Source organism: Phoca vitulina, unplaced genomic scaffold, assembly GCF_004348235.1.
Source record: "Phoca vitulina isolate PV1807 unplaced genomic scaffold, GSC_HSeal_1.0 scaffold42, whole genome shotgun sequence".
NCBI lineage: Eukaryota > Metazoa > Chordata > Mammalia > Carnivora > Phocidae > Phoca > Phoca vitulina.
Window position 1 is genome coordinate 7,398,492 of NW_022589745.1, and position 25,178 is coordinate 7,423,669.

Here is a 25,178-nt window from a genome sequence, read left to right on the forward strand (position 1 = left end):
TGCGCTGGGACAGCTTCCCTGGGGATCTTAGACTTCCTTAGGCTTCTGCAGCCTCAGTCTGGTGACCCGGCCTGGGCTGGCGTGCCCGGTGGGGCAGGGCCCAGCAGTCTCTGACTGGGTTGGAGCTCAGATGCCGTGCCCTGACCAGCCCGTGAGAGCCCCTCATCATCCTGGCCTCTTTTAACTTGGTCACTGATCACCTTCCTTGCTCTCTTCCAAGTCCTCCCCGGGAAGCCTCCTGGGACCTCTCGGCTGGGGCAGGGCCCTCCCTGTCCCCTTCGCTACCCTGTCCCATCAGACACTGAATTATCCTTTGCTGCCACCGTCAGTCTGGGTCTGCTTCCTCCATTAGACTGGAGGAAAACAGCCCAGTGTTTTCCAGGTCTGAAGCCAGGCACACACGTCAATGTGCTTTTTCCAGAACAGGCTTCTTGCCCTGGGAGTGCCCAGCCTGAGAGGCTCTGCCCGACACTCCAGGCCACCTCCGGCCAGATGGAGGGGACAGGACCTGACAGTGCAGAAGAAGGCGTCCTGATGGAAAGGAGGCCCTGTGTGCCGGAGTCTTACTCTGGGGAGCTTCTCCCCCAGAGAGCACTTCTCTCGGGCCCTCGCCTTACAGCGGCGACTTGCAGAACCGCCATGCTGAGAGCGTGGGCACTGGGCCCGGCCTTGGCTACCCGGCCCTGGATGTGACCGCAGGTGCCCCTCAAAGATCCTGGTGTCAGCCACGCTGGATGGTCCTCCCAGGTGCGCTGGCCCTCACTCCCCAGGAGCTCCTACTTAGGTCTGGGCATTGCTAAGCACTGACCCCCTCCTCTGTAAGTGTGTTGGGGGTGGGGGGGGCATCTCCCAGGACGACCCACCGCTTATGACCCCTTAGGCTACCATTTGCTTCGGTCTTCATACACATCATCTCATGTAATCCTTGCAAAAATGCCACAAAATGGGTACTGTATTCCTGCTTACAGACAAGGCAATTGAGACATGGAGAAGCTCGAGGCCCAGGTTCCCAGAGGTAGTGAGTGGCAGAGCTGGGATTCAAACCCACATATATCTGTGTCCTGATTGAGTGCATGTGTCAGACCCCAGTAGAAGATTTTTTAAAAAGATTTATTTATTTATGAGAGAGACAGAGAGACAGCGAGAGAGAGAGAGAGCATAGCAGGGAGGGGCAGAGGGAGAGCGATAGAGAGAATCACAAGCAGACTCCGTGCTAAGCATGGGGCCTGATGCAGGACTCGATCTCCTGATTCTGAGATCAGGACCCGAGCCAAAACCAAGAGTGGGAGGCCCAAACGACTGTGCCACCCAGACGCCCCAGGCCGGCAGAAGCTTTTTGTGCATTTTCTCTCTGATGAGACTCACAAAACCCTGGGAGAGATGTACTATTACTGTCTCTGTTTCATAGGTGAAGAAATTGAAACTCAGAGAGGTCAAGTGACTTACTCAAGGTCACACAGCTAGGGAATGGCAGGGATAGGACTCCATCTTAGTCTGTCTGGCTAGAACTCTGACCACATTTCTTCCTACCTTCTGCTGGCTGAGCAGCTTAGAAGCATTATCTTCAGGGTGCTGGTCTTTGAGGGGAGGGCTTTACCTCTGGCCATTGGATGGACTGGGCACCATGTGATGAGCTGCCTTTTCCTCCAGGGGGAAGCCCTGTCCTCCCCCAGAAGGAGCCAGCCCTCTTCCCGGTGAGTCTCGAGCACTGCGTCCCCTTGCCCACAGCAGGGCTGAGGCCAGGCTGTGTCGGGCACCAGCTTCACTGGAGGGCAGTGATTAGGTCTCTGAGCCATTGGTGCTGATTTTCCTATTAAGCCATTGTTCGCCTCAGAGTAAGGCGGCCAGACTTGGGATAATTACTGGTTTTGCAGATCAGCAGAGTGCGAAGGAGATTTTGCTGTTGGTAAACAGTTTGGCAATTTGAAGAGCAAATTGTGACTTGCACGCGCAGAGAGAATGCCAGGCTGTTCCTCTGGAAACGCTGGGGAAGGAAGCGGCTGTCCAGGGCGGGAGCGGGGGAGGAGGGGCTGGTGAGGAATAGGGGGTGGTGCCGACAGAATTAAACTCAGCGTGGGGGCGCCTGGGTGGCTCAGTTGGTTGGGCGTCCGACTCTTGATCTCAGCTCAGGTCATGATCTCAGGGTCATGGGATCGAGCCCCGAGTCCGTCTGGCTCCACGCTCAGTGGGGAGTCTGCTTCTCTCTCTCTCTCTTTCCCTCTCCCTCTGCCCCTCCCCCCACTCTCGCTCTCTCTCAAATAAATAAATAAATCTTAAAAAACAGGCTCAGCCCTGTGGCAGGTGCCCCGCTGGGTTCTGAGAGGTCTTATCCCTGGGATTTTGATCCAGTGGGAGACCGGCCTGTGAGCCACACAAGCTCAGTGAATAAACACCAGCCCACACCCAGCAGGACGGCTACCCTCAAAAAGGGAAATGACAAGTGCTGGCCAGGAGGTGGAGAAATCAGAACCCTTGTGCTGCTGGGAATGCAAGCGGGCGCAGCTCCTGTGAAAAACAGTGTGGCAGGCTCTCGACGAGCTAGATACAGAGTTACCCTGCGGCCCAGTGGTCTGGAGTGGAAATTTGCATAACGTACCTGTGCTCATAGCAGCGTCATCCATAATAGTCCAGAGGTGGAAGCAACCCAAGTGTCCATCGATGGATGAATGGATAATCAATATGTGCTGTCTACATGGAATATTATCCAGCCACAAAAAGGAAGGAAATTCTAACATATGCTATGACATGGATGAACCTTAAGGACTTCATGCTAATGAGCCAGGCACAAAAGGACAACTACCAGATGACTCTACTTGTATGTGGTGCCTAGAGGAGTCAAATTCATAGAGACGGAGAGTAGCAGGGTGGTTACCAGGGGCTGGGGGAGGGGGACGGGGGAGTTGTTATCTACGGGGGACAGAGTTTCAGTTCGGGAAGATGAAGACGCTCAGGAGATGGATGGCTTGCACAGCAACGTGAATGCACTTAATGCCACCGAACGTGCCCTTAAAAATGATTAAAACGGTCAGTTTTATGTTAGAGATATTTTATCATAATAAAAACACAACAGTGCTTGGGTGGGGATGTGGCAGCATAGAACTTGCTAGAAATCAGAGCAACTAGGCAGCCGCCAGTGACCCCCCCCCCAGGGGACTGGTTGAGGGGGGACGACAGATTCTAGTACCAAATATCTGTGGTGAGGACGAGCTGAATCCTTAATAATCCAGCAAGCGTTGACCACATCGTACCAGGCCCCTGCCGCCTGCTGAAGCCAGGACACGCCCCCCTCGGGGTGCCGCAGACACCGGGCACAGGGCGGAGGAGGGCGGAGGGCAGAGCTAAGGGCGTTCCAGGCCGTGGGGGCCGCCAGGGACTCGGCCGGGCTCCCTGCGGGAGTTTCTTGATGTTCCCATTAGGCCCCCGCCAATAGCAAAAGTAATTTCAGGTTTGGCGGAGAAGAATGCCCTCAATCACCCGGCTCCTCTCATTGCCAGTAATGACTGTTCTGCTCACGGCGCCGCGAGGCGCCCTAAAGCACTTGTTTGCTCGAACTCTGGAGCAGCTGCTGGGCAGGCGGCCGGGGGAGCTCCGGTGTCCGGGACCCCGGCTCCGGCCGCTCTGCCTCCTGCAGGAATGTCACCAGCCGGCCGATGGCAGCCTGCACCGGGCTAGGTGTCCCCAGGCACCTGCTCGGCCTGTCGGCTTGGGGGCTGGCTGTCACCTGCAGCCTCCCTCCGAGGAGAGGCCATTCACCAGGATGATGATGACAAAGATGGCGACAGCCCCTTTGAGGTGCGCGGCCCTTTACAGTTTAGGCCGCACGTCCCTAATCGATATCTCATTTCATCTTTCCAGCCAGCCTGGGGTTTTAAGGATGATCTGTATTTTCCAGGCGAGGCTCGGGGAGGGTGAAGGAATGCCTCACCCGGCTGGTCATCAGGACGGATGACACTCCACTCTGATGTGACCAAGGCCAGGACAGAGCTCTCCCCCACCACAGATGGGGTTAGAGACTCTGTGGCTCAATGACCTGCCTTTTGTCCTCCATAAAATGGTGTGGCAGTGCTGTCCCCACCAGCCTCACAGGCACAATGAGGGCACCTGGTGACGTGGGGGACGGGACAGGGACACAGAAACTGTGGAGGGCATGAGACTGGAGAAAGGGTCAAGGCTGGTGGGGTTCTGTCTCGCCTTGTTGACACCCTCTGTCTCTGCCTCAGAACCAGTTCGGATGCTGTGAGTCATCCTCACGCAGGGAAATGGGGCCGGGGGCCCAGGATCACCACAGTGACGGGGCAAGTCGCATTAGTTAGAAAGGGATAAAAATGAGGGACCCCTTCTGAGATACAAACAAGTGAGCTGCTAGTAGGATCCAGTGTCACGGAGGGAGCCCAGCAGAGTTAATGGTGGGGCCACTGGTGGAGGCCCTCGGGGAGGAGGCCGGATGAAGAGTGTTAACGAGCACACACCGGCCGAGGCTTGCCTGGCCACTGGGCCCAGCCTGGGTCATCCTTGAGGGCTGGGGGTCGGCAGAGCCGGTGACATTTGCACAACCACACGAGCGGCTGGAGTTGTCCTACAGGTTCCCTTGGCTTCCAGGAATTTGGTTAAGTATGACTAAGTCGGTGCCCCTGACTCATGCCTGAGATCAATCTGGGGCTGGGGTCAGCAGGGAAGGGAGAGTCGCTCAAGGCTCCTGAATCCAGGGCCCAGAGGAAAGGCATTCTTAGCTCGACCGGACCCTCTCCCTCTTTGGGGGACCCACTCCTCATCTACCCGAAGCCCTCACACACTTGGTTCGGGGTGGACCCCACACTCCCTTGCCCTGAAGTATTCCAGAGGTGAGCATGGAACCAGGTCCGGCCAACTGCAGCTCCCATTGCCTGGGTCTGGATGGGAGGGGCCCCAGCCAGAGCGCCGACCCCCAGTTGGAGCTACCAGGGGCGAGAGATCTTTCCTCCGGGTTACCGAGGTGGTGGTGCCCCTGGACGCCTTTACCCTCTCGTGGGCTCCACGCTGAAGAACAAGAGCAGCTGACAGAGAAAGACATCCCTGACTGGAGCCCCTAATCCAGCCGTGTCTGAACCCGACGGCCCCCCGGACTTCTTAGTGTCGTGAGCTGACACACTCCCTTTTCTGTCTGAGCTGGATGGGGCCGAGTTCCTGTCATTAGCGACCAAAAGTGTTCCAACTAAAAATACACAAGGTATTTTAACTTCTTTAAACCTTGTTCTAAATTATGTATTGCTCCTTTAAATATAATCATTGGTGGTTGGTAATAATTTATCTTCAGGTCTTTTAATAAAATGTTCTGTTTTGTAGAAAACCCTAATTGAGTGGAGAAGCATTTAATAAAGGCGGCTTTCTTTGCTCCAACCCGCCTCTGGAGGCCTAGCTTGTAGGGAAGGTGGCCGCTGCAAGGCCTGTGGGGAAGGAAACCGCCCTTGGGGGGCCCGGCCCCGCAGGCTGGTGATGGCCAGCGAAGTGCCGAGACTGGGGGAGGCCCGCCTGGCGGGGAGCCTGCGGCCCACTGGGAAGCGGTCCCCATCCAGTAGGAGGGGAGGGGACAGGCACAGCTCCGTGGCTCAGGCATCCCGTGGCTCAGGCCGCGATCCACTGGGTCATTTCATGCTCAACAGTGAGACTACTATAAGTGTCATTGTCCCCGTCTCGCTGACCCCACTGATGGGTCAGCTACTCAGTGACAAAATAGGGACTCAAAGCCCAGTCTCCCCGCCCTCTGTCACGTGCCGTTGGGGATTACAGGGACAACTGTCATCTCCTCGGAGGCCGCAGGAAATGGATTGCTGTCCCCAGCCTACAGATGGTTAAATGGAGGACCAGAGGGTTAGGGGCCTTGCCCGGGGCACTGAGGATGTCCCTGGGATCCAAAATCCCCGTGGGTTTCATTGGGTCTCCTCCAAAGGGTATGTTCAAGTCCCAACCCCTGTGACCTTATTTGGAAATTGGGCTTTTGAGGATGTAATCAAGGTAAGATGAAGGTCGTATTGGAATAAAGCCCTAACCGCAAATGACTGGTGTCCTTATACGAAGAGGGGAGAGAGACAGACACTCAGAGGGACGGCCACGTGAAGACACAGGCAGACGTTGGGGTGACAGCCACAGCCAAGAAGCGCCGGGGCCACCGGCAGCTGGAAGAGGCGGGAAGGAGACTCTCCTAGGGAATCCTGCGTTCGGATTTCTGCCTTCCAGAACTGTGAGACAAGGCATCGCGGTGGTTTGAAGCCACCCAGCGTGTGGCGCTTTGCTAGGGCGGCCCTGGGAAATGCGCACACTCGGAGAGCTGGACAGGACCTGGCCGCCCAGGACGCGCAGCCGGCATGTTCAGTGAAGAAGGTGGGGAGGGGAGCCAGTCATGAGCCGTCCGTTAGCTGCGGAGTGGCTCGGCGAGGCTCAGCCCACGAGGAGCAGGTCGCCACAGCAGCTGTCCCAGAGCTGCCCCCTCGCGCGGGGAGCCCCGCGGCACTGGGAGCCTGGAGCACAGGATGCTCTCACGGGGGAGAAAAACTCAGAGCCGTCAGAGAGACAGACGGTGCGGGACCACCGGCAGCTTCTGGGCTGGGCTGCCGGTTCAGAGGAGGCCCATCGGTTCTCACAACTCCGGGGGTAGGGGTTACCCCCTCCCCTCCATCAACAAACGAGGACGCTGGACTCAGGTGAAGTCGCTTGGGTAGGCCTAACAGTATTAAGTGACCAAGTCCAGGTTTGGGCCCAGGCTTGCAGAACTCCAAAGCTTGGTGCACCCCCCGGCCCTCTCGTGTCTACCCCCACCGGGGCCTTGGGCAGAGTTAGGGTGCCCACAGCCTTCTCACGGTGACCCCCTTGATCAAAGGAGCAGGAGTAAGGAGGAGGCTTGGAATCTTCCATCGCTGCCCTCCTGCGATGCCCCGGGGACCTGTCCCGTGTCATTTCATCGAGTCCTATCCTCTTTCTCTCTCAGTGCTACATTAAGAGCCTTTTTAAAAGTCCATTTTGCTGGTTTCAAAGCGTGAGTGGTTGAGCATGGCATCCTCTGGGAGGACCCATTTTCCAGAAGACACACCTAGCCCTGGTCCCGGGGAACGGGCCCACCTCTCCTGCTCCCTCACCTCCACCTGTGGTTGCCTGCTGTTGTTTTGTTCCAAGGCCAAATGCCCCTTGTCCCCAGCCCAGCTCTGGCCGACTCACTGGAGGCCACAGTCCCCATGGACCAGGAGGCCCCGCCCATCACCCCCGCTGACCTGTCTTTTTGCTCCATTGGGCATCCCCTGTTTGGGGGTCTCCCTGGGCCGCTTCTCTGTCCTGTGTGAGGTCGGCCAGGATGCAGCAGTGCTAGGACCCAACCAGCTTTTCCTGACCTTGTGTCACCCCCTGGGTATCCCCAACCTGTGAAGGTCAAGGGCTCACTGGAAGCACAGGCGGGCTGCTCCCAAGCCTGACCTCACAGCCTCACTGTGCCTCTAGATTGTGTGGCTGGGTGATGTTAGGTGTGGCCCGGAACTTTGCAAGCCTCTGAAACACCATTTCGACTGTGACCCAGAAGCTTCTGAAATATTAAAATCTCGTTAGCTCCCTGAGCTTCTCGAGGGTTGCAGAGTCCATGACTTCCTCTGGTCTCAGAAGTCCATTTTGGATCGTGGCTGTTCACTTCCCTTTGCAGGGTGAGACTGGGCCGGGAGCAGATACCCCTCGGGGTCTCCCCTACCTGCCCGCAGCCTTTGGCCACTGCCCTGTCCTTGCTCCCCAGGGAGGGCTCACCGGGCCCGCCCTGAGCCACCCTTGCAGCTCACTCTGGCATAGCACCCTACGGACAGCTCTGGAGCAGCAGTGGCCCCCATGGTGGGCACAGCTCTGATACCCCTGACCTTCATCAGCGGACCCAGACTCCGGTGGGGCTTGTCCACCAACATTCTCTTTTGCCCAAGGCCTCTGACTTGGGGTTTTTTGCGAGCATTCCCCAAATCAGTCAAACAAGGTATTCCAGTTACATGTTGCTGTGTAAGAAATCACCTTAAAATATAGTGGCCCCCAATACCACCAATCTTTTTGTTGTCTCTCATGGTTTCTGTGTCAGGAATTTGGGGAGGGTCCAGTTGAAAAGTTCTAACTCAGGATCTCACGTGGCTGCAGTCAGACATGCTTCAAGTCAGAGCAGCAGGGTCTGAAGGCCTTGGGGGCCAGCCAGGCATCGCTCTCTTGAAGTCCCAGGGGTTCTTCATGCAGTCTCTCTTGTAGGCCTGTTTGGGCTTCCTGACAACATGGCAGCCAATGGCAGTCCAGCTGACTGAATGGAGGCTGAAAGCTTCACGAGCAAATATCCCAGCGACCCAAGTGGAAGCCTGTGAAGGGGATGGTTGGAGGGATTTTGGCTGAGATAGGTCGACTCTGTGCAAGGCGAGCTTGTGCCCAAGGTGGCCTCCTGGACGGGCCCCTTAGCCTCTGGCCTGTCAGCAGCCTCCTGGGACAGCCATCGCTGGCCCCTCTGCTGGGGGCGTGATGGAGTGCGGCCCGTCAAGGTTGGGCAGCCTCTGGGCAGACAGGGCTGCCTGCTGCCAGGACCCAGCACACTCACTCCTGCTTCCGTGGGCCAACTGACCCTCTGAGGTGATGGCGGAGTGGAGGTATTGATTGCAGGTTAATAATTAACCGTTGTCACAACGAGGATGGAAGCCACAAGAGAGCAGGCCTGGGATGCCAGAAGCTCTGTTCCCCAGCATCTGCCCAGTGAAAGTGCGTGTGCACGTGTGTGTACGTTTATAAGAGATTTGTTATAGGGATTTGACCTTGGGCAGCTTGCAACTGTGGAGGCTGGTTAAGCAGTCTCCGGAAGGCTGTTATCTTTGTGGCTGATGCCAGAGCTTGAAGTCCCCTAGATAGGCAGGTAGGAAGGGAATTGAAGTCCCCAGGACAGAAAGGTGGGAGGGAAGAGGAAGAATAAGCTGGAAACTTTGATGAGCTGGGGCCCACGAGGATGGACTAAGATGTGTGTCAGTCCTGTTGCCTCTGACCTTGGGGTGTGGGTGTCCCCCAGAGGCTGCACCCTCATCATAGAGCCAAGCATACACACCTGCTTTCTTCATTTCCTTTCTTTTCTTAATTGGTTTCTTAATTTCCTTTCCAGATTGGTCGTTGGTAGGGGATAGAAACACAACTGCTTTGGCCCTTGATTTTGTGTCCTGCTACTTTGCTGAACTCATTTATTAGTTCTAATAGTTATTTTGGTGAAATCTTTAGGGTTTTCTACATATAAGATCATATCATCTGCAAACAGAGATAATTTTACTTCTTCCTCTCCAATTTGGATGCCCTTTATTTCTTTCTCTTGCCTAATTTCCCTGGATAGAATTTCCAGGTACATACATTGCACAGATGTGATGAAGGTGGACATCCTTGCCCTGTTCCTGATGTTAGAGAGAAAGCTTTCAGTCTTCCACCACTGAATATGGTGTTTGTGGTGGGTTTTCCATATGTGGCTTTTATTATGTTGAGGTACTTTCCTTCTATGCCTAGTTTCTTGCATGTTTTTATCATGAATGGGTGTTGTGTTTTATCAAATGCTTTTTCTGCATCAGTTGAGAGGTCATGTGGTACCCCCCCTTCATTCCGTTGATGTGGTGTATCCCACCAATCAGTTTTTGTATGTCAAACCATCCTTGCATTCCAGCAAGAAATCCCATTTGGCCATGCTTAATTAGTTTGCTAGTATTTTGTTGAGGATTTTTGCATCAATCGTGATAAAGGGTTACCTTTTGTCTTTGTCTGGCTTTGGCATCAGGGCGGTGCTAGCCTCATAGAGTGACTTAGGCAGCATTCCCTCCTCTTCAGTTTTTTTGGGAAAATTTTGGGAAGGATTGGTATTCGTTATTCTCTAAATATATCATCGGATTTATCAGGGAAGCCATTAGATCCAGGGATTTTTTTTTTTTTTGTCAGAAGATTTTTGATTACTGATTCAATCTCCTTACCAGTTTTAGATCTACTCAGATTTTCTCTTCCTTCGTGATTCAGTCTTGGTAGGTTCCACGTTTCTAGGGATTGCATGTAGGTTGCTGCTTCGTTTTGTTTACAAGTGTTCACAGTACTCTCTTATAATGCCTTTGATTTCCATAGAATCAGTAGTAATGTCCCCACTTTCATTTCTGATTTTTGTAATTTGATCTTTCTCTTTTCTTTTGAAGTCATCGTAACTAAAAGTGTGTCTGTTTTGTTGGCATTTTTCAAAGAACCGACTTTTGATTTTTTTAATTTTCTCTCTTTTTTTTCTATTCTCTATTTCACTTACCTCTGCTCTGATCTTTATTATTTCTTTCTTTCTGCTAGCTATAAATATACCCCAGAGTACTACTTTTGTTGCATCCCATAAGCTTTGGTATGTTGCATTTTCGTGTTCACTTGTCTCTAAGTATTTTCTGATTTCCCTTATTATTTCTTCTTTGACTCATTGGTAGTTTAAGACTGTGTTATTTAATTTCCACAACTTCCCGAATTTTCTGGTTTTCCTACTGTTCTTGATTTCTAACTTCAACCTGTTGTGGTCAGAGAAGATACTTTGTATAATAGTTAACTTTTTAAGTCTGTTGACACTTCACTTGCCATCTGGTATATGGTCCACTCTGAAGAATGTCCTGTGTGCACTTGAGAAGAACATGGGTTCTGTTTTTGGGCATAGTGTTCTGTGATGTCTGTTAGATCTACTTGGTTTATTGTGCTGTTCAAGTCCTCTAGCTCCCTCTTTACTTTCTCTCTGGTTCTTCTATCTCTTATGAGAGTGGGATACTGAAGTCTCCAACTATTAGTTGTAGTGTAGAATGAATATATCTTTTTGGGAGACAGAATTCAACCCATAACACCCTCAATGATATCCGCGTCAAAATGCTTAAAACCGGGGCGCCTGGGTGGCTCAGTCGGTTAAGCGGCTGCCTTTGGCTCAGGTCATGATCCCAGGGTCTTGGAATCGAGCCCCACGTCGGGCTCCCTGCTCAGTGGAGAGCCTGCTTCTCCCTCTCCCTCTGCCTGCCTCTCTACCTACTTGTGCTCTCTCTCTCTGTCAAATAAATAAAATCTTTAAAAAAAAAAATGCTTAAAACCTGTGAATATGTTATCTGACATGGTATAATGGACTTTGCAGGTGTGATTAAATTAAGGGTCTTGAGAGTGGAAGAGTATCCTGGACTTACCAGGTCCATCCAAAGTAATCAAAACAGGGGTGCCTGGGTGGCTCAGTCAGGTAACCATCTGCCTTCAGCTTGGGTCATGATCCCAGGGTCCTGGGATCAAGCCCCGCATCAGGCTCCCTGCTCAGCGGGGAGTCTCCCTCTCCCTCTCTCTCTGCCCCTCCCCCCTGCTTGTGTGCTCTCTCTCTCTCAAATAATAAATAAAATCTTTAAAAATCCCCCAAAGTAATCACAACAATCCTTATAAATAAGAGAGGGGGGCAGGAGGCTCAGAGTCAGAGAAGGAGATGTGAGGACAGAATCCGGAGGTCAGAGTGACACAGAGCATGAGCCAAGATCCAGGGCAAACACTAAAAGCTGGAAAGGCAAGGAAACAGATTTTCCCCTAGAGCCTCCAGAAGGAACACCGCCCTGCCGACCCATTGCAGACTGCTGCCTTCCAGAACTCAACGAGAATAAACTTGTCTTGTTTTAAGCCACTACGTTTGTGGGGATTTGTCACCACAGCCTGTGGAAGCTGACACAATGCCCATGGCACCAAGGGCTTCTCGGATCTGGAACAGCCAGAGTCCGGAGGAGACCCTACACTCTTGAACCTCAAGTTCAGACTGCGAGGGGTTCTCCATAGGACCTAGGGCAAGTTACTCCCTCTCCTCTGCCCCTCAGTCATCTGTCTATACATGAAGGAGTTGAACCACACCCATCATTTCCAGATTCTGTACCTCCCAGGCCCTAACATCATCTTTCCCGGCCACACAAGACCCACAGAGAGTCACCAATTTCCCATTACAAGAAGGGGGGACTTTTACAAAGCTCAGCAACTGCCCTCCATTCTCCCATCATTTTATGAAGGAGCGGACATGGTTACACATCTCAGCATGAAGGTCAGAACTCCACAGTGGACACACTTAGCTTTAGGAAACCCAAAACCTACAAACGTGGTTCTCACTTTGTCGCAGACCACCAACAACTCTCACAGACTCGGAGCAGGACATCTAGTCAAGGCTCCTGATGGCGTCGCCCAACCGGACCAGCCCCCGACTGGCTTTTTCCTGGCTCCAGGAGGACGGCAGCCTGTTACAGCCCTCACCCTCCATCAGATTCCATCACTCCCTCCCAACCGTGAGATCCAGTCAAGGCCCCGATCTTAATAAATGGAAGCCCATCAAGACCCGTTCCCGTGAGTTTGGGGGAGGACGGGGAGCTGAAGACACAGGGCCTGTATGCTTGGAAGGTGCTCCCGTGACTTCTGCTGGCCCGAGTGTGGAGGCATCGCTGGTATCTTCCAGAATCTTCCAGTCGTTTTGTCTCTTCTTTCCTTAAACTCACCTTACCTTGCCTCCTGGATCTCCGAGGCATTACCTGGTGGTGTGACTGGCTGTGCTAAGCCTTCCGTCTGCTTTTCAGCTGGGCACTTTCTGCCCCTAAATGACTCCATGCTGTGGTCTGTCCCCTCGGCTTCCATTGTCGGGAAAGCTTTTACTTTCCGTCACCCTTTTGTCCTTAATGGGCTCTCAGCTGTAGGGCATAGGCTTTGCGACTTTCTGTTTTGACAGCCGGGAAGCTTCCTTCTAGCTGTGTTCTGTGCCGACCAGGAGAAGTGGTACAAGTGTCCTCCGGGCGGGGCGACGGTGCGGAGAGAGCCCAGTGTGAGACAGGGGGAGTTCTGCGAGCTGGTTGTTCAAATGCGGTGACTAGGTGGGAGTGTTTACACCACAGCAATAAGAACCACGATGCACCGGATATTGGGGCTCAGACGGGAGCCAGGCACCCCCCCCCCCAGCTTGGCCCCTGCAGGCTGCTTGGGCTGGAATCACGTGGTCTTTTTCCTTTTCCACAGATGCCCTCAGAGAGGGGAGGAGACCCCTAGGATCCTGGACAGCAGGAAGCAGGGCTGGGCCGGGAGCCAGGCCTCCTCTGGGCGCCACGCTGCCCCTGAGGTGTGGGCTCCAGGGTCCCCGTCTCCAGGCTCCGCCAGGAAGCCCAAGGCTGTGACTGCAGGCGCGGAGGGGAAGTATGAACACAAAGGAAGGGTGGGGACTCTGGGGAGCTGGAAGGCTGGTGGGGGGGAGCTATTCAGGGACCTGCTGTGGAGGGTATTTTCACCCCTCTTGTTAGCAGAGCCTCCAGGGTCTGAGTGGGGCCAGCTCCACGTTCCTCTTTGACATGACCTGTTTGCGGCCGGGACCTTGCTGAGGAAGTGGGGGTCTAACCACCAACAGGCGGTTCCCTCCCCAAAAAGAGCTGCACTCACGCAAACAGCAGGGCCTGCCCTCGTTCCTGCATCCTCTCTCTGGAATAATTCAAAGACGTGAGACCGAGGTTATCGCTGGAGTCCCACGAGGGCAACTGCTCGGTGTTTAGGTCCTGCCTCAGCTGAGCATCCTGCCACCCGATCCCTCCTCCACACAGCACCCACTGAGCAGCCCGGCTGTGGCCTCTTGTTCCATCTGGAATTATTCTCCCAGGATTTGGGGTTTTCCCTAAGGGACTGTTAGCCCCACTGTTAGGCCACTTAGTGTCCTACCAATCACGGATTCAGGCAGCATGGAGAAAGGACGAGAGAGTGGGATGCGGGCTCAGACAGACCTGAGTCCAAATTCTGTTTCAGTCCCTTACCAGCCATGGGAGCCCCTTGTTATTCATCTTAGAGCAGATGACACCCCACTGTTCCCCAGATCCCCTTATCGGGTCTGCTTCCTGGCCTCCCTGCAGTTCCTTGTGGTCACGTGAGTTGGTCCTAGCTGAGGGAACATGAGTGCACATGATGGGAGAAATTCCTGTGTCAGGGATTCTGAGAAGTAAGGATGCGCTCTCCCAGGTCTGTTGTCCTCTGTCAGCTGAAAGTAGAGGACATTGAGGCCCGCGTGGCTGGTGGAGCCTCAAGATGGAAGGAGTTGGGGTCTCTGAACATCTACCTCGAGTAAAAAGTAGACCTCTGTTGTTGTCAAGCCGTTATATATTCTGGGCTACAGCATCTAGAGCTATCCTAAGTAATACTGTCTCCTAGCACTGTTGGGAAGATGGAATAAAGCATGCAAAAGGGCCTAGCACAGTGCCTGGAACAGAGAATGGGAGTACTTACTAGATGTTAGCTTCTTTCTTTCCAAATTAACATTAACTTTTCCCAAGCACATGGATAGACATGGTCTCAGACCTTTCCTATGACTCTGGATTGATGGCTTAACTTATTTTATAATTATGTTATTGATCAGTATGAATTGTAATATACGTGATTATAATCATTTTATTATGACTCTAAGCTTAGGCTTTGTTAGGAACCCAGTTTTTTTTTTTTAAGATTTTATTTATTTATTTGAGAGAGAGAGAGAGAGAATGAGCAGAGAGAGTGGCAGAGGGAGAGGGAGAAGCAGAGTCTCCGCTGAGCAGGGAGCCCGATGCGGGGCTCGATCCCAGGACCCCGGGATCATGACCTGAGCCGAAGGCAGATGCTTAATTGACTGAGCCACCCAGGCGCCCAGGAGCCCAGTTTTTAAGATGCCACTATCAAATACTTTGTGTTCACAAAGCTGTGGCAGTCAGAGAGCTTTGGGTTGCAAGTGTCAGAAAACCATTTCAAACTGGCTTAAACAAAAAAAGCAGACACCAATAGGAATGTAGATGCTTATGATGTGTATGCAGGTATTGCTGCATCCAGGCACCCAGAGGATGCTTCAGTTCTCTCCCCACCTCTCAGCTCACCCTTCCTCTGTTGCAGGTTACTCTGCGGGGAAGGTTCTCATGTATGGCCACACCCCCTCAAGTCAGCACCCAGCTCAAAAGAAACCCTCCCCAACATGGATATTTAAATTTTACACATCACACATTTGGCTGCAGGGACCGAGGCACTGTCTCTACTGTCATGAGCAATTTTACCGAAGTCTCCAGGCCCCCTTTCTAAAAACCCAGACCAGAAACCCCCTCTTATTTCTGCCCCTCAGGCCTGCCAGACAGAAAACCAGGTCACAAGGGAACAAGCTGAAGGGCCTAGGAAAATTTTAGGCTGGAGAAGGGATGCTGGAGGAGGTCAGGAGCACTGTCCTCAATCTCTGGAGGAACAGCTGGATTTTGCTCAAACCGAGGAAGCACTTTTTGCAAGTCAGGGCACCCCAGTGCTGGAAGGGCTGTCTCGGGGTGCTGAGCTCTCTCCGCAGCCGTGAGGGTGTGCAGCCTGAGGGGACGCTGCAGTGAGTCAGGACCCTGGGGAGGAGTCCGTATCGCAGCTCTGCCGGGGTTTTCTTCTGCCCAGAGCGGGTAATGATAACGCCTTCCTGGCACGGAGCTCGAATGGCAGTAATTGAGGTGGCATTTTGCACGCTCAACAAATAGGACCATGCTCAGTCCAGGAAGCTGCAAGGGCAAAGGGCAGTGGGAGCTCAGGGTCAGGTGTGTGCGTGGGCAGACTGTGCGTGGGCAGACATTAGAGGTAGAGTCAAGGCCTCTGAGGCCAAGAAGGGGTGCTGACGGGCCGCCATGGGCCAAAGCTCTGCAGAGGCCGCAGACCGGAGTCTTCAGGTTCCTACAAAATGCCAGGCCTGGCTCCCTGTCATCTGGGGGCTCACCTTGTGGGGGGTGGGGCAGAGCCTGAACAGCAGACATGCACCTGAGCAAGCTTATTGATGAAAGAAAGTGTGATCAGTGCTTTGGGGGAAACCTGGGGCAGGATAAAGGGGGCTGAGCACGTGTGCACAGGGTACTCCATGTTCACAGGGCTCAAGGAGAAGCTGGGGTTCCAGCAAGAACAGGAAGGGTGTGAAAAGACTGAAGCCACGCTTCTCACTGGAGCTGGTCCTCCCCCGCCCCCAGCGAGCATGGCAGCCCCTGTTCCCAGCTGTGGGCCTCCCCCAGTGGGCTGAGCTCAGGAGCCAGTGGGAAGAGCAGGATGGGGGATGGGAGCGGGGACTCTTCCTACAGGAGAGTCAGGGAGACTCAGAGAGACTGAGCCACACCCCTCCAGGCAGCCACCAGGCCACCTGAGGTCACCAGGACCGGGCTGGATTCTCGGGCACACCGGCAGGCCTGCCTGCAGACATCATTTTCTCAACCTCTCAGGAAACACAGACCCATGTGCGCGTCCCTCCGGCTACTTCCCGTCAGCTGGGTTCCAGGCCAGCCCCTGTCCACTTTCCCGGGAACATCCTAGAGGGAGGCTGTGGGCTGCGGAGTAGGCAGAAAAGGTTTCTAATCCCCATTGGACCCTGGGGCTGGGGATCCAACTTTGGGGGCCTTCATTCCTTCTGGAAATGAGGAAGATGGCAGCCCCTCTTGGGGTGAGGGTCAAATGGGTCATGGCCAAGGTGTGGAGTTGGTGCCTGGCTTATAGGAATTGCTCAGGAATTCCCAGCGGAAATGGAGGTGCGGGCAGGAAGCAGTGGGCCTTGAGCGGCTCTAGCGATCTGGAGCCCGGCCCCAGCGCTGTCACCCTCCCATTCCCTGTCGGGAACGTCCCAGGAGATGATGGTGGGACAGGGCTCCTCAGGGAAACGCGAGGCATCGCTGGACATCCTTGTTTTGGGATTGGGAATTTTCTAAGGAGCTTCTCGGCAGCTCACTGTCCTCAGATATGGTCTTCCCTGTCATCCCAGGACTGTTCCTAAAAGACTAGGAAAATCATTCCATAATCACTTTCTATCCTTCCCATCCGGGAGCACCTGGTCATGAGGACATGGCAGTGACTTGTGCCTTCTGGTTAGTTCTGTGGAGTTTGCAAAGTGAAGCCACATCTGCTCTCTCAACTTGCCCTCAGACATCCCCATGGGTTATGTCTTACTGTACCCATTTCATAGATGAGAAGACTGAGGCCCAGAGGGATCAGGTGCCATCCTCAGGGGTACACAGCTGGCAAATGCTGAGCCCTTGCTAGCCCAGGTCTTCTGGAACAGGGTGGGTATGTACCTGGCGTCTTGACCAGTCTGGTGTATATCTGTCACTCAGGACCACAATCAAGAGTGCCTTTTCCATGCCCCAAAGCACCCTGTTTGGATTCTAAATTATGTGGTCTGAAATGAAGGCCATCATGGTTTCTACTATATCCTTGATGATTTGAAGGGGTTCAGCCTAAATCAGAGATCACAGCCCACTCTGTAGAATTGGGGGGTGGGAAAGGGGAAGAGGGGGCCTCTTCCCAGATAGTCAGCTACCCCCTGCCCTCTGCTTCAGGTGGATTGTTCCCAGTCTAGCCTTTTCCAGCACCAGACGGGCACTTCCCTGCCTGCTGTCCTCCCTTCCACTCTTCCCTCTCCTCCATCCTCCCAGGGCTCCCCTGCAGCTCTGGCCACCTGCTCCCCACAACTATCCAGGAGTCCACACACAGGCACATGAGCAGATCCCCACTGGGCATTCTCCAGGGACAGCTCTATCTAAAGATATGGATATGGTTCAACTGATCCTGATGTGCCCCCATCCCTCACCACTGGGGACCCACCTTCGCCCACCCCCACCCCTCGCCACCGGGGACCCACCTTCGCCCACCCCCATCCCTCGCCACCGGGGACCCACCTTAACCCACCTCCATCCCTCACCACGGGGGACCCACCTTCATCTACCCCCATCCCTCACCACTGGGGACCCACCTTCGCCCACCTCCATCCCTCACCCCTGGGGACCCATCTTCATCCAGATGCAGAGCTCCAGGACCCCCAACCGAGTCAGCCACACATTGCCAGGTGCCAGGTCTTCTTTCCAGCCACGTCTAACTCATGGTACCCATTGCACCGATGGACCATCAGACAGATGTTCTAGATCCAGGGGGTGCTGGGGAAAGGAGGAAGGGAGCCCCTCCAGTTGCAGGCCAAGCCTGTTGGGGGTGTAAGGGAGCCTGGGACCCTGTCTGTGGTAGAAGGTATGTCCCAGTCCAGAGCGCATGACGTTCACAGGCATCGGAAGGATCCTATGGAACGCGGGCCTCCTGTCTGAGCTCACATAGAGGGCTGACGCGACTCACACGGGTGAGTCACGCGTGGCTCTAGGACGGGTCCCCAGGAGCGCCCTGGAAAAGTACGAAGCCGTTATTTACAGGGCAGTGTGACGCCAGCTTCCTTTGCTATCGATTGTCGCTGGGTTGCTGCATGCATTTCTGAAAACGCCCCCGGTGGGTGACATTTATCAAATCAAGGGCTTTCTAGTTTTATTCCCCAAATACATAGACAATTCTCTTTGTAGATAATGTCGCCAGCCCGCCCGGGCCTGCGCAGGGAACGATCCCCCGGAGAGGATGCGGTATCTCCTGCCGCCGAGGGGAAGGGGCGCGAGGCTCGGGGGCCCCGAGGGACGTAAGAGCAGGCGGCTGGTTCTCTTCAGCTTTCTCCTTCCTACGGTGGTGTGTCGGAGGAGACGGGGGTGGGGGGTGGCAGGGTCCTGTCCCCGCTGGCATCATGCACGGATCTTTGGAGACACTCAGGCCCCCGCGGGCCTTCCCGGGCCCGATGCTGGAGCTGGGCCCCACGCCGGGCCGCGGCGGGAGGTGTGAGCTCTAGCTGCCCTCGGGTGCGGGGCTGTCCACCCTCGTCAGCCGAAGGGGCCCTGCCGTGGGCCCGCACGAGGAGTGCTGCGCCCTGTGACCCCACCCGACTCGTGCTCTCTTGCCACCTGCTCAAGGACAGCTGAGGGGCCCTTGGCAGGACCTGGGGATAGAGGAAGCCAACCCGTCTGGGCTTCAACTCCCAGACAGCTCGCGTCTGACCTTCGGGAGGCGCCCCTCTAGAGGCAGGGCCCAGAGAGGTCGATGGTCTCTCAGGCCCTCTGGCCCCTGCTCCTGCCACTGCAGTGTCCTGTGGTGTCCTGGGAGAAGCGTGAGGCCAGTCACTGGACAGGAGACAGTTCCTTCAGCCGGGAACCCCGGCCGCAGCCAAGCACGGTCTACGTCAGGCCAGCCCCGCAGGATGGACAGAGTGTGGCCCCGCACACCCTCATGCACCGGCTGCCCGTCCCCTGGCTCTCTGGGGTGCAGCCATACCCGGGTGCCGGGTCAGGCAACGAAGGCCCAGCACGAGAGCCATGCCCCCTGCCCCCTCCACAGAAGGAAGAGCTCCTTCCTCCTGCCTCCGTCTGAGCACAGAGCGGGTGAGCACTGTGACATCCCCGACGGGCGGGGTCCTTGGTCCTACCCTCACTCTGAGCTGGGGAGGAACTGAAGCTCAGGCGGGCGGTGCCTTGCCCAGGGCGTCCCAGAACGGGAGGCAGAGCCGTCCAGAAGTTTCGCCATCTTGGACAGGTCCCTCCGATGACCCACGGACATCTGTGGCTGGGTCAGTAATGCCGGTAACGACCCTGTCCACCCTGCCGCCCTCCCTCCATGGGCTGCGTTGATAGCGTTGGTTTTCCTAAAGCTCCCTAATCTGTCCTGAGCCCAAGAGGCCTGAGGGTCAGCCCTTCCCATCCCCCCACCACACAGAGGAAGGTCAAAGGGCCTGGACCCACAGGAGGCTTGGTGCCAGGCGAGGCGGGAAGGAGCACGGCTCCTACCGTAGGCCCCTCAGAGGCCCCGGCGCCAGATCTTTCTACAGCCCCCCACTGAGGGGACAGTTTGCCGGTCGGTAGAACGGCCTGATGAGACATTTTGGTCCCCAAAATGAGCTGTCCTTTCTGGTTGGCTCCTATAAAGTCCCACCAAGTCCCCTCCTCTGCAGCCCAGCTCCACGCAGAGTCTCAGGTGACCCTTCAGAGGTGGGGTATGGGGGGACACCGTGCCTTCCAGCCCACCCCACCCCAAGGTGCTCAGCCTGCATTTTCAACATCTACTTAATTCTCTTTCAAATGGGAAGGAAAAAAAAAAATAGCCAAAGAAAGGTCCCAGAAGCTCTAAAAGGTTTTCACTGCTCCGAGCACTTAGGCGGCTGGCTGAGCTGGGAAGTGGCCGGCGTGCCGGGGGGAGGGCACTCAGGGACGCGAAGTCACAGGCGGAATTTTCCATCACGCCCTCCTCCCGTCATGGTGTGTGTGCCTGTGAGGGGGCCCCTCGAGACAGGGATGTCTCTGGGAGTCCTTGGGCCCCTGCTTCCGTCTTCAGCGCCATTCCTCAACTACCTACTGCGTGCCCTGCTTCCTGCAGGGGGAGCAAGGGGATCCCAGCGCACAGGGGTGAGTCAGAGGTGGGCTGGGCTCGCAGTGCTGGCAGAGAGGGGTGGGCACCCCGTGCTTGGACTCACTCCAAAGCAGACGAGGCCCTACTGTGTGCTAGTTGCAGGAAGCTTGCGGGGGGCAGTCTCAGGCATCAGCCCTGCCCTGAGGAGGCCTGCTTTCTTGGGGGAAAGTGGTTAAAAGGGGCACAGAGCCCACACTGAAGTGTGGCCCCCTTGGGGGCCCCTCAGCTCACACACAGGCCCTCGGCCTCACAATGCCCCTTTCACACCCCAGCAGACGTCTGTCCCGGCCCAGCTGAGAACAGTGCAGACAACACATGCACTCATGTGCACTTGACCTACAACCCAGGGCAGGAGGTGCCCAGGGCAGCATCGTGGGGCAGGGCCTGGGGGCCTGCGGCAGGTTCCCTTACCTCCCCGAGCCTTAGTGTCCTCATGTCAAGTACAGCAGGCCACATCTCCTCCCTGGGGAGTCCCTCTGGGCAGGGCCTTGTCCGCTCTGGGGTGAGTCCATCTGCCCGGCTGGAAGGTGCTGGAAAAGACAACTGATGCACGCACACACGTGTACACACACACTCACCCACATACACACACGTTCACCCATGCGTGCGCACACACACATTAGAGAATCTACAGCTGGGAAACCCAGGGCTGAGCAGAGGTCTTGCAGGGAAGAGCACACTGAGAAGAACCTGGGGACCTGGGTCGGCATGTCCCGGTGGAAGGGAGGGGGTACTGAGAGGCGGGCAGGGGGGCGCTGACAGCCTGGAGAGAGAGGCTTGGAGCTCCTGCCGTGGAACAGCTGAGGCTCTGCGGCCACAAGCCTCCCTCTGAGCCCATTTCGTTCTGTGTGTCCCGGTCCCCCGAGCCATCCTGAAGCACCTATCTTCCCGTTGTGTCCAGATCTGGACAGAGTAATACACAAGCTGTCCCCACCCTCAGGCCCTCCCCCCTCAGCCCCCTGGTTCAGGGGAGGTTCAGAGGAGGTTCAGATGAGGCAGTGTTTGAGAAAGTCCGGGCCTGGGGCTGGGGGGGCAGGGCTCAGCCTGACTGCCCCACCCTCCTGTCCCTTTGGTCTCTGAGCACTGTCTTCAAGGCTGGGCCAGGCAGCCAGGTTCCTGCCTCTGTGGATCCCAGCAAACCCCTCATACCACAAGTCTCCTGGGGTGGGAGGGGGGTCCCCAAGCCAGGAGTGTTTCCCAGGAATGGCTGCCTCCTCCCTCTTCAATGTCTCCCATAATTAAAAGCCCAGCCTGGTATCTGCAGTTTTCATTTTCCTGAGCCGTGGCCTTGGAGATTAATCATTATTTGCAAACATTGCCTATTCCTCATGGTCACGGCAGGGCATGAACCACTGCTGCTGGCTATTCCGAAGGAATGAGGTGGAGGCCATGAGGGGCAGGCAGCCCCCACAGTGGGGCAGAAGGTAGAAGACCTGGTCTACAGGCCCCGAGCAGGCCGACGACCGCCGGGGCCATGACCGGTGCCTGGGACCTTCGGGGCTGTGAGCTGTTAATTCTCACGGCCCCCTGGCGGTGGGGTAGGACTGGGGGTGGGGGGCTAGATTGTAAGCTAGCAAATCTACATTCAAGCCCAACTGGCCCCTCGCTGAGACCTGGGCCCTCAAAACTCACCCCCACGGCCAGCCCCCAACCTCCCCCCAAGTGTCTTTGCATCATTCAGGGAGTCTGTTCTTTGGGCACAGAGGTCAACCAAGGGCACTTCTGACTCAACCTTGTATTTCTAAGAAACACACATTCATGTGTAGCATTTACCAGCCACGGATTGGCCCCACGCCTGTGCAGCCGAGCACGTCAGCACGGGTCACCACACCCGGCCCAGCTCAAGCCAGCCGGAGTCTGGAGAAAATACAGGGACTTGCTATTTCTCCCAGTTATTTTTTTTTTTTAAGATTTTATTTATTTATTTGAGAGAGAGAGAGAGAGAGAGCATGAGCGGGGGTGGGGGAAGGGGCAGAGGGAGAGGGAGAAGCAGACGTCCTACTGAGCAGGGAGCCCGATGCGGGACTCGATCCCAGGACCCCGGGATCATGACCTGAGCTAAAGGCGGATGCTTAACCGACTGAGCCACCCAGGCGCCCCTTTTCTACCAATTATTAAATGGAGTGTTCAGTTCGCTGTGGATGTTGGGGTGTGATGCTGTGATGCATGTCTGGGGAGTGTCCCCATTCCCTTTCACCCTTCTTGACATTGACTCGTGGGATTGACAGTCAGACGAAGCTGCATCTGCAGCTGTTCACACGAGTCCTTTTCTGTGCCTGGTTTCCCCTACTGGGAGTGGGAAGGTGGAAGCAGAGACCGCTGAGGCCTCTCGCAGCTCTGGGCCCTTCTGAAGGACACCCAGGCCAACCTGCACCAGCCAGGACTCAGCCTGGCACCAGCTGGGTAAGTCCTACCAGCCGTGGGGCCCCACACCGTCCAAACCAGAAGCCCTGAGCCCCCCACCGTGGAGCCAGGCCGCAGACATAGCCCAAAGCATCTGTTGCTGCCTTGCACTGTGAAGGTGGGTGTCGAGAAAGGGGCGGCCCCAAGAAACTGCATCTGACCTTCGCTAAAATTAGGTTCCAAGTCCCAAGGGGCAACTGAAATAAGGATGAAAAATGAGAAAACAAATTGAGGGCACCGGAGGATGTTAAAAATATGCATCTACATGAATGGAGGCCATGAAACCAGGGCTCCCACAGGCCCGTGAAGCGCTTGTGTGACCGTCATTATTCTGGTCCTCAGAACGTGTAGGGCCCCAGGGGCCCCGGGGAGAACTTGCTCCTCCGAGCCTCTTGTTCTATGGACAGGAAAGCTGCCTGTGGGGGGCACGGACGTGTACGAGGCCACAAACAGAGCGACACCAAGCCAGGCAGACACGTGGACCCAGACACCCCTCCGGAGGGAAGGACCCTCGGGCCCTGGCCTCGAAGGGGCAGGATCTGGTGTGGGAGGGAGGGTTGTCTCAGCCCCTCCCGGCTACGCAGCAGTCATCACGGTGCCCGGCAGATAATAAGTGCCTAATAAACGTCGCTTATTGGTTTCATTCTTTATATTGATCAGTGGAGTGGAGTGACGTGAGGACAATGTTTGCAGGAAATGACTTCTCCCCAGCCGACTGATTAGGGAGAGAAAAGCAGGGCTGGGCCAGGCCGGGACTGGGTGGGGAGGTGAGGGAGGCTGAGGGAGTGACGCCCAGGTTCTCAGACACAGCGGCAAGACAGCAGTGACAGTGACCTCTGAGTGAGCCCCTATTAGGTGCTGGCGCTGGGCTGGACTGTCGCTCCCATCGTTCCCTCAGTCCTCACCCCACAGGGTCACTGCCTCCAAGCCACAGACAAGAGCCCCCGCGTCCCTGAGCTGCCCTGGAGCCCCCAGCCTGCCCCTCCTACACTCAGCCCGGTCCCTAATCTGCTGCCTTCTGATGGAGCCCCACGTTTCCCTCCAGCCAGGCTCCCCCTGTCGCCTTTCACCTCTGTTTGTCTGCAAACCCCCCTGAGCAGGCCCCTCTCCCGGGAGCTCGCCTGGGGCAAAGGCCTTGGTGAGCGATAGCCCCACTGGGTTACCTGGCCCCCTCTGGGCCTCGGTTTCTTCATTTATGCAATTAGCCCCAAATAACCCTAGATGCCTCCAGCTGGAGAACAAGCCCAGGATTGCCTCTTGGAAGATTCTGCAGGTCTAGTGCAGCCTCCATCCCCACGTGATCTCTTCTACTGGCTGGGGCCCCGAACGATGGAGAAGGGGAAACTCCTTGCCCCCAGTAACTAAACACAGACGCCAGGAGGGGGATGGGGTGGAGAAGACCCCAGTCAGCGCCCCACTGGTGGCGGGAAAGCACCTAGGACCCCAGCCCCTGTAGGCTCAGACCCACCTGGAGAGCCTGGCTCCAGGGCTGGAGGGTGGGGGGAGGGGCAGGGAGGCAGAGAATAGAAGAGAAAAGGGGAGAAGAACGGAAGGTGGGGGGCTCTGTCCCCTCTCTGGGTTCCAACTGACTCGTCGGCACAGTCTTGCTAACTGACTTACGGGATCAAGTCCATTTGCTATGCTGGTCTCTATTTGAAATATTCCATAATACAAATGCAAACACAAGAATGAATGCTAAAGGGATGAACCGCTTCGTGGATCCATCAAGGAGATATAACGGCTCACCTACAGAAAGCCCAGGCATAGTCATTTTCCGGCCTGGTTAGAGGGGTTCTGGTTGTTTCTCCACAGGTCTCTGGGCTCTGCCGTCCACATGTGCTGACATAACAGGGAAGCTCCCAGCCGCTGGGGTGAATGCATCCTCACTTGCTCTCTGGACACAGATGGGCTTTCCCACAACCTGATTCGGGGCAAGACCCTCGTGAGAAGTATCCCATGGGCCTTGCACAGTCCCCGGGGTATGGACAGGGCTGATCACAGCTGGGCTGGGCTATCGAACAGGATAGAGAGTCCAGAAATAAACCTGTGCTTGATGGTCAGGGACCGTGCAACAAAGCAGGCAAGAATGTACAATGGAGAAAAGACAGTTTCTTTAATAAACGGTGTTAAAAAAAACAAACAAACAGAAAACAAAAACCGGACAGCTCCATGCAAAAGAATGAAACTTGACCGCTTGCTTACACCATACACAAAAATAAACTCAAAATGGATCAAAGACCTAAATGTGAGACCTGAAACCGTAAAACTCCTAAAAGCAAACAAAGGCAGTAATCTCTGGGACATAGACCTTAGCAACATATTTATGGATCTGTCTCCTCAGGCAAGGGAGACAAAAGCAAAAAGAAACTATTGGGACTACACCAAAATAAAAAGCTTTTGCACAGTGGAGGAACCCATCAACAAAACAAAAAGGCAACCTAGTGAATGGGGGAAGATATTTGCCAACGATATGTATGATAAGGGGTTGATATCCAAAAAATATAAAGAACTTCTACAAC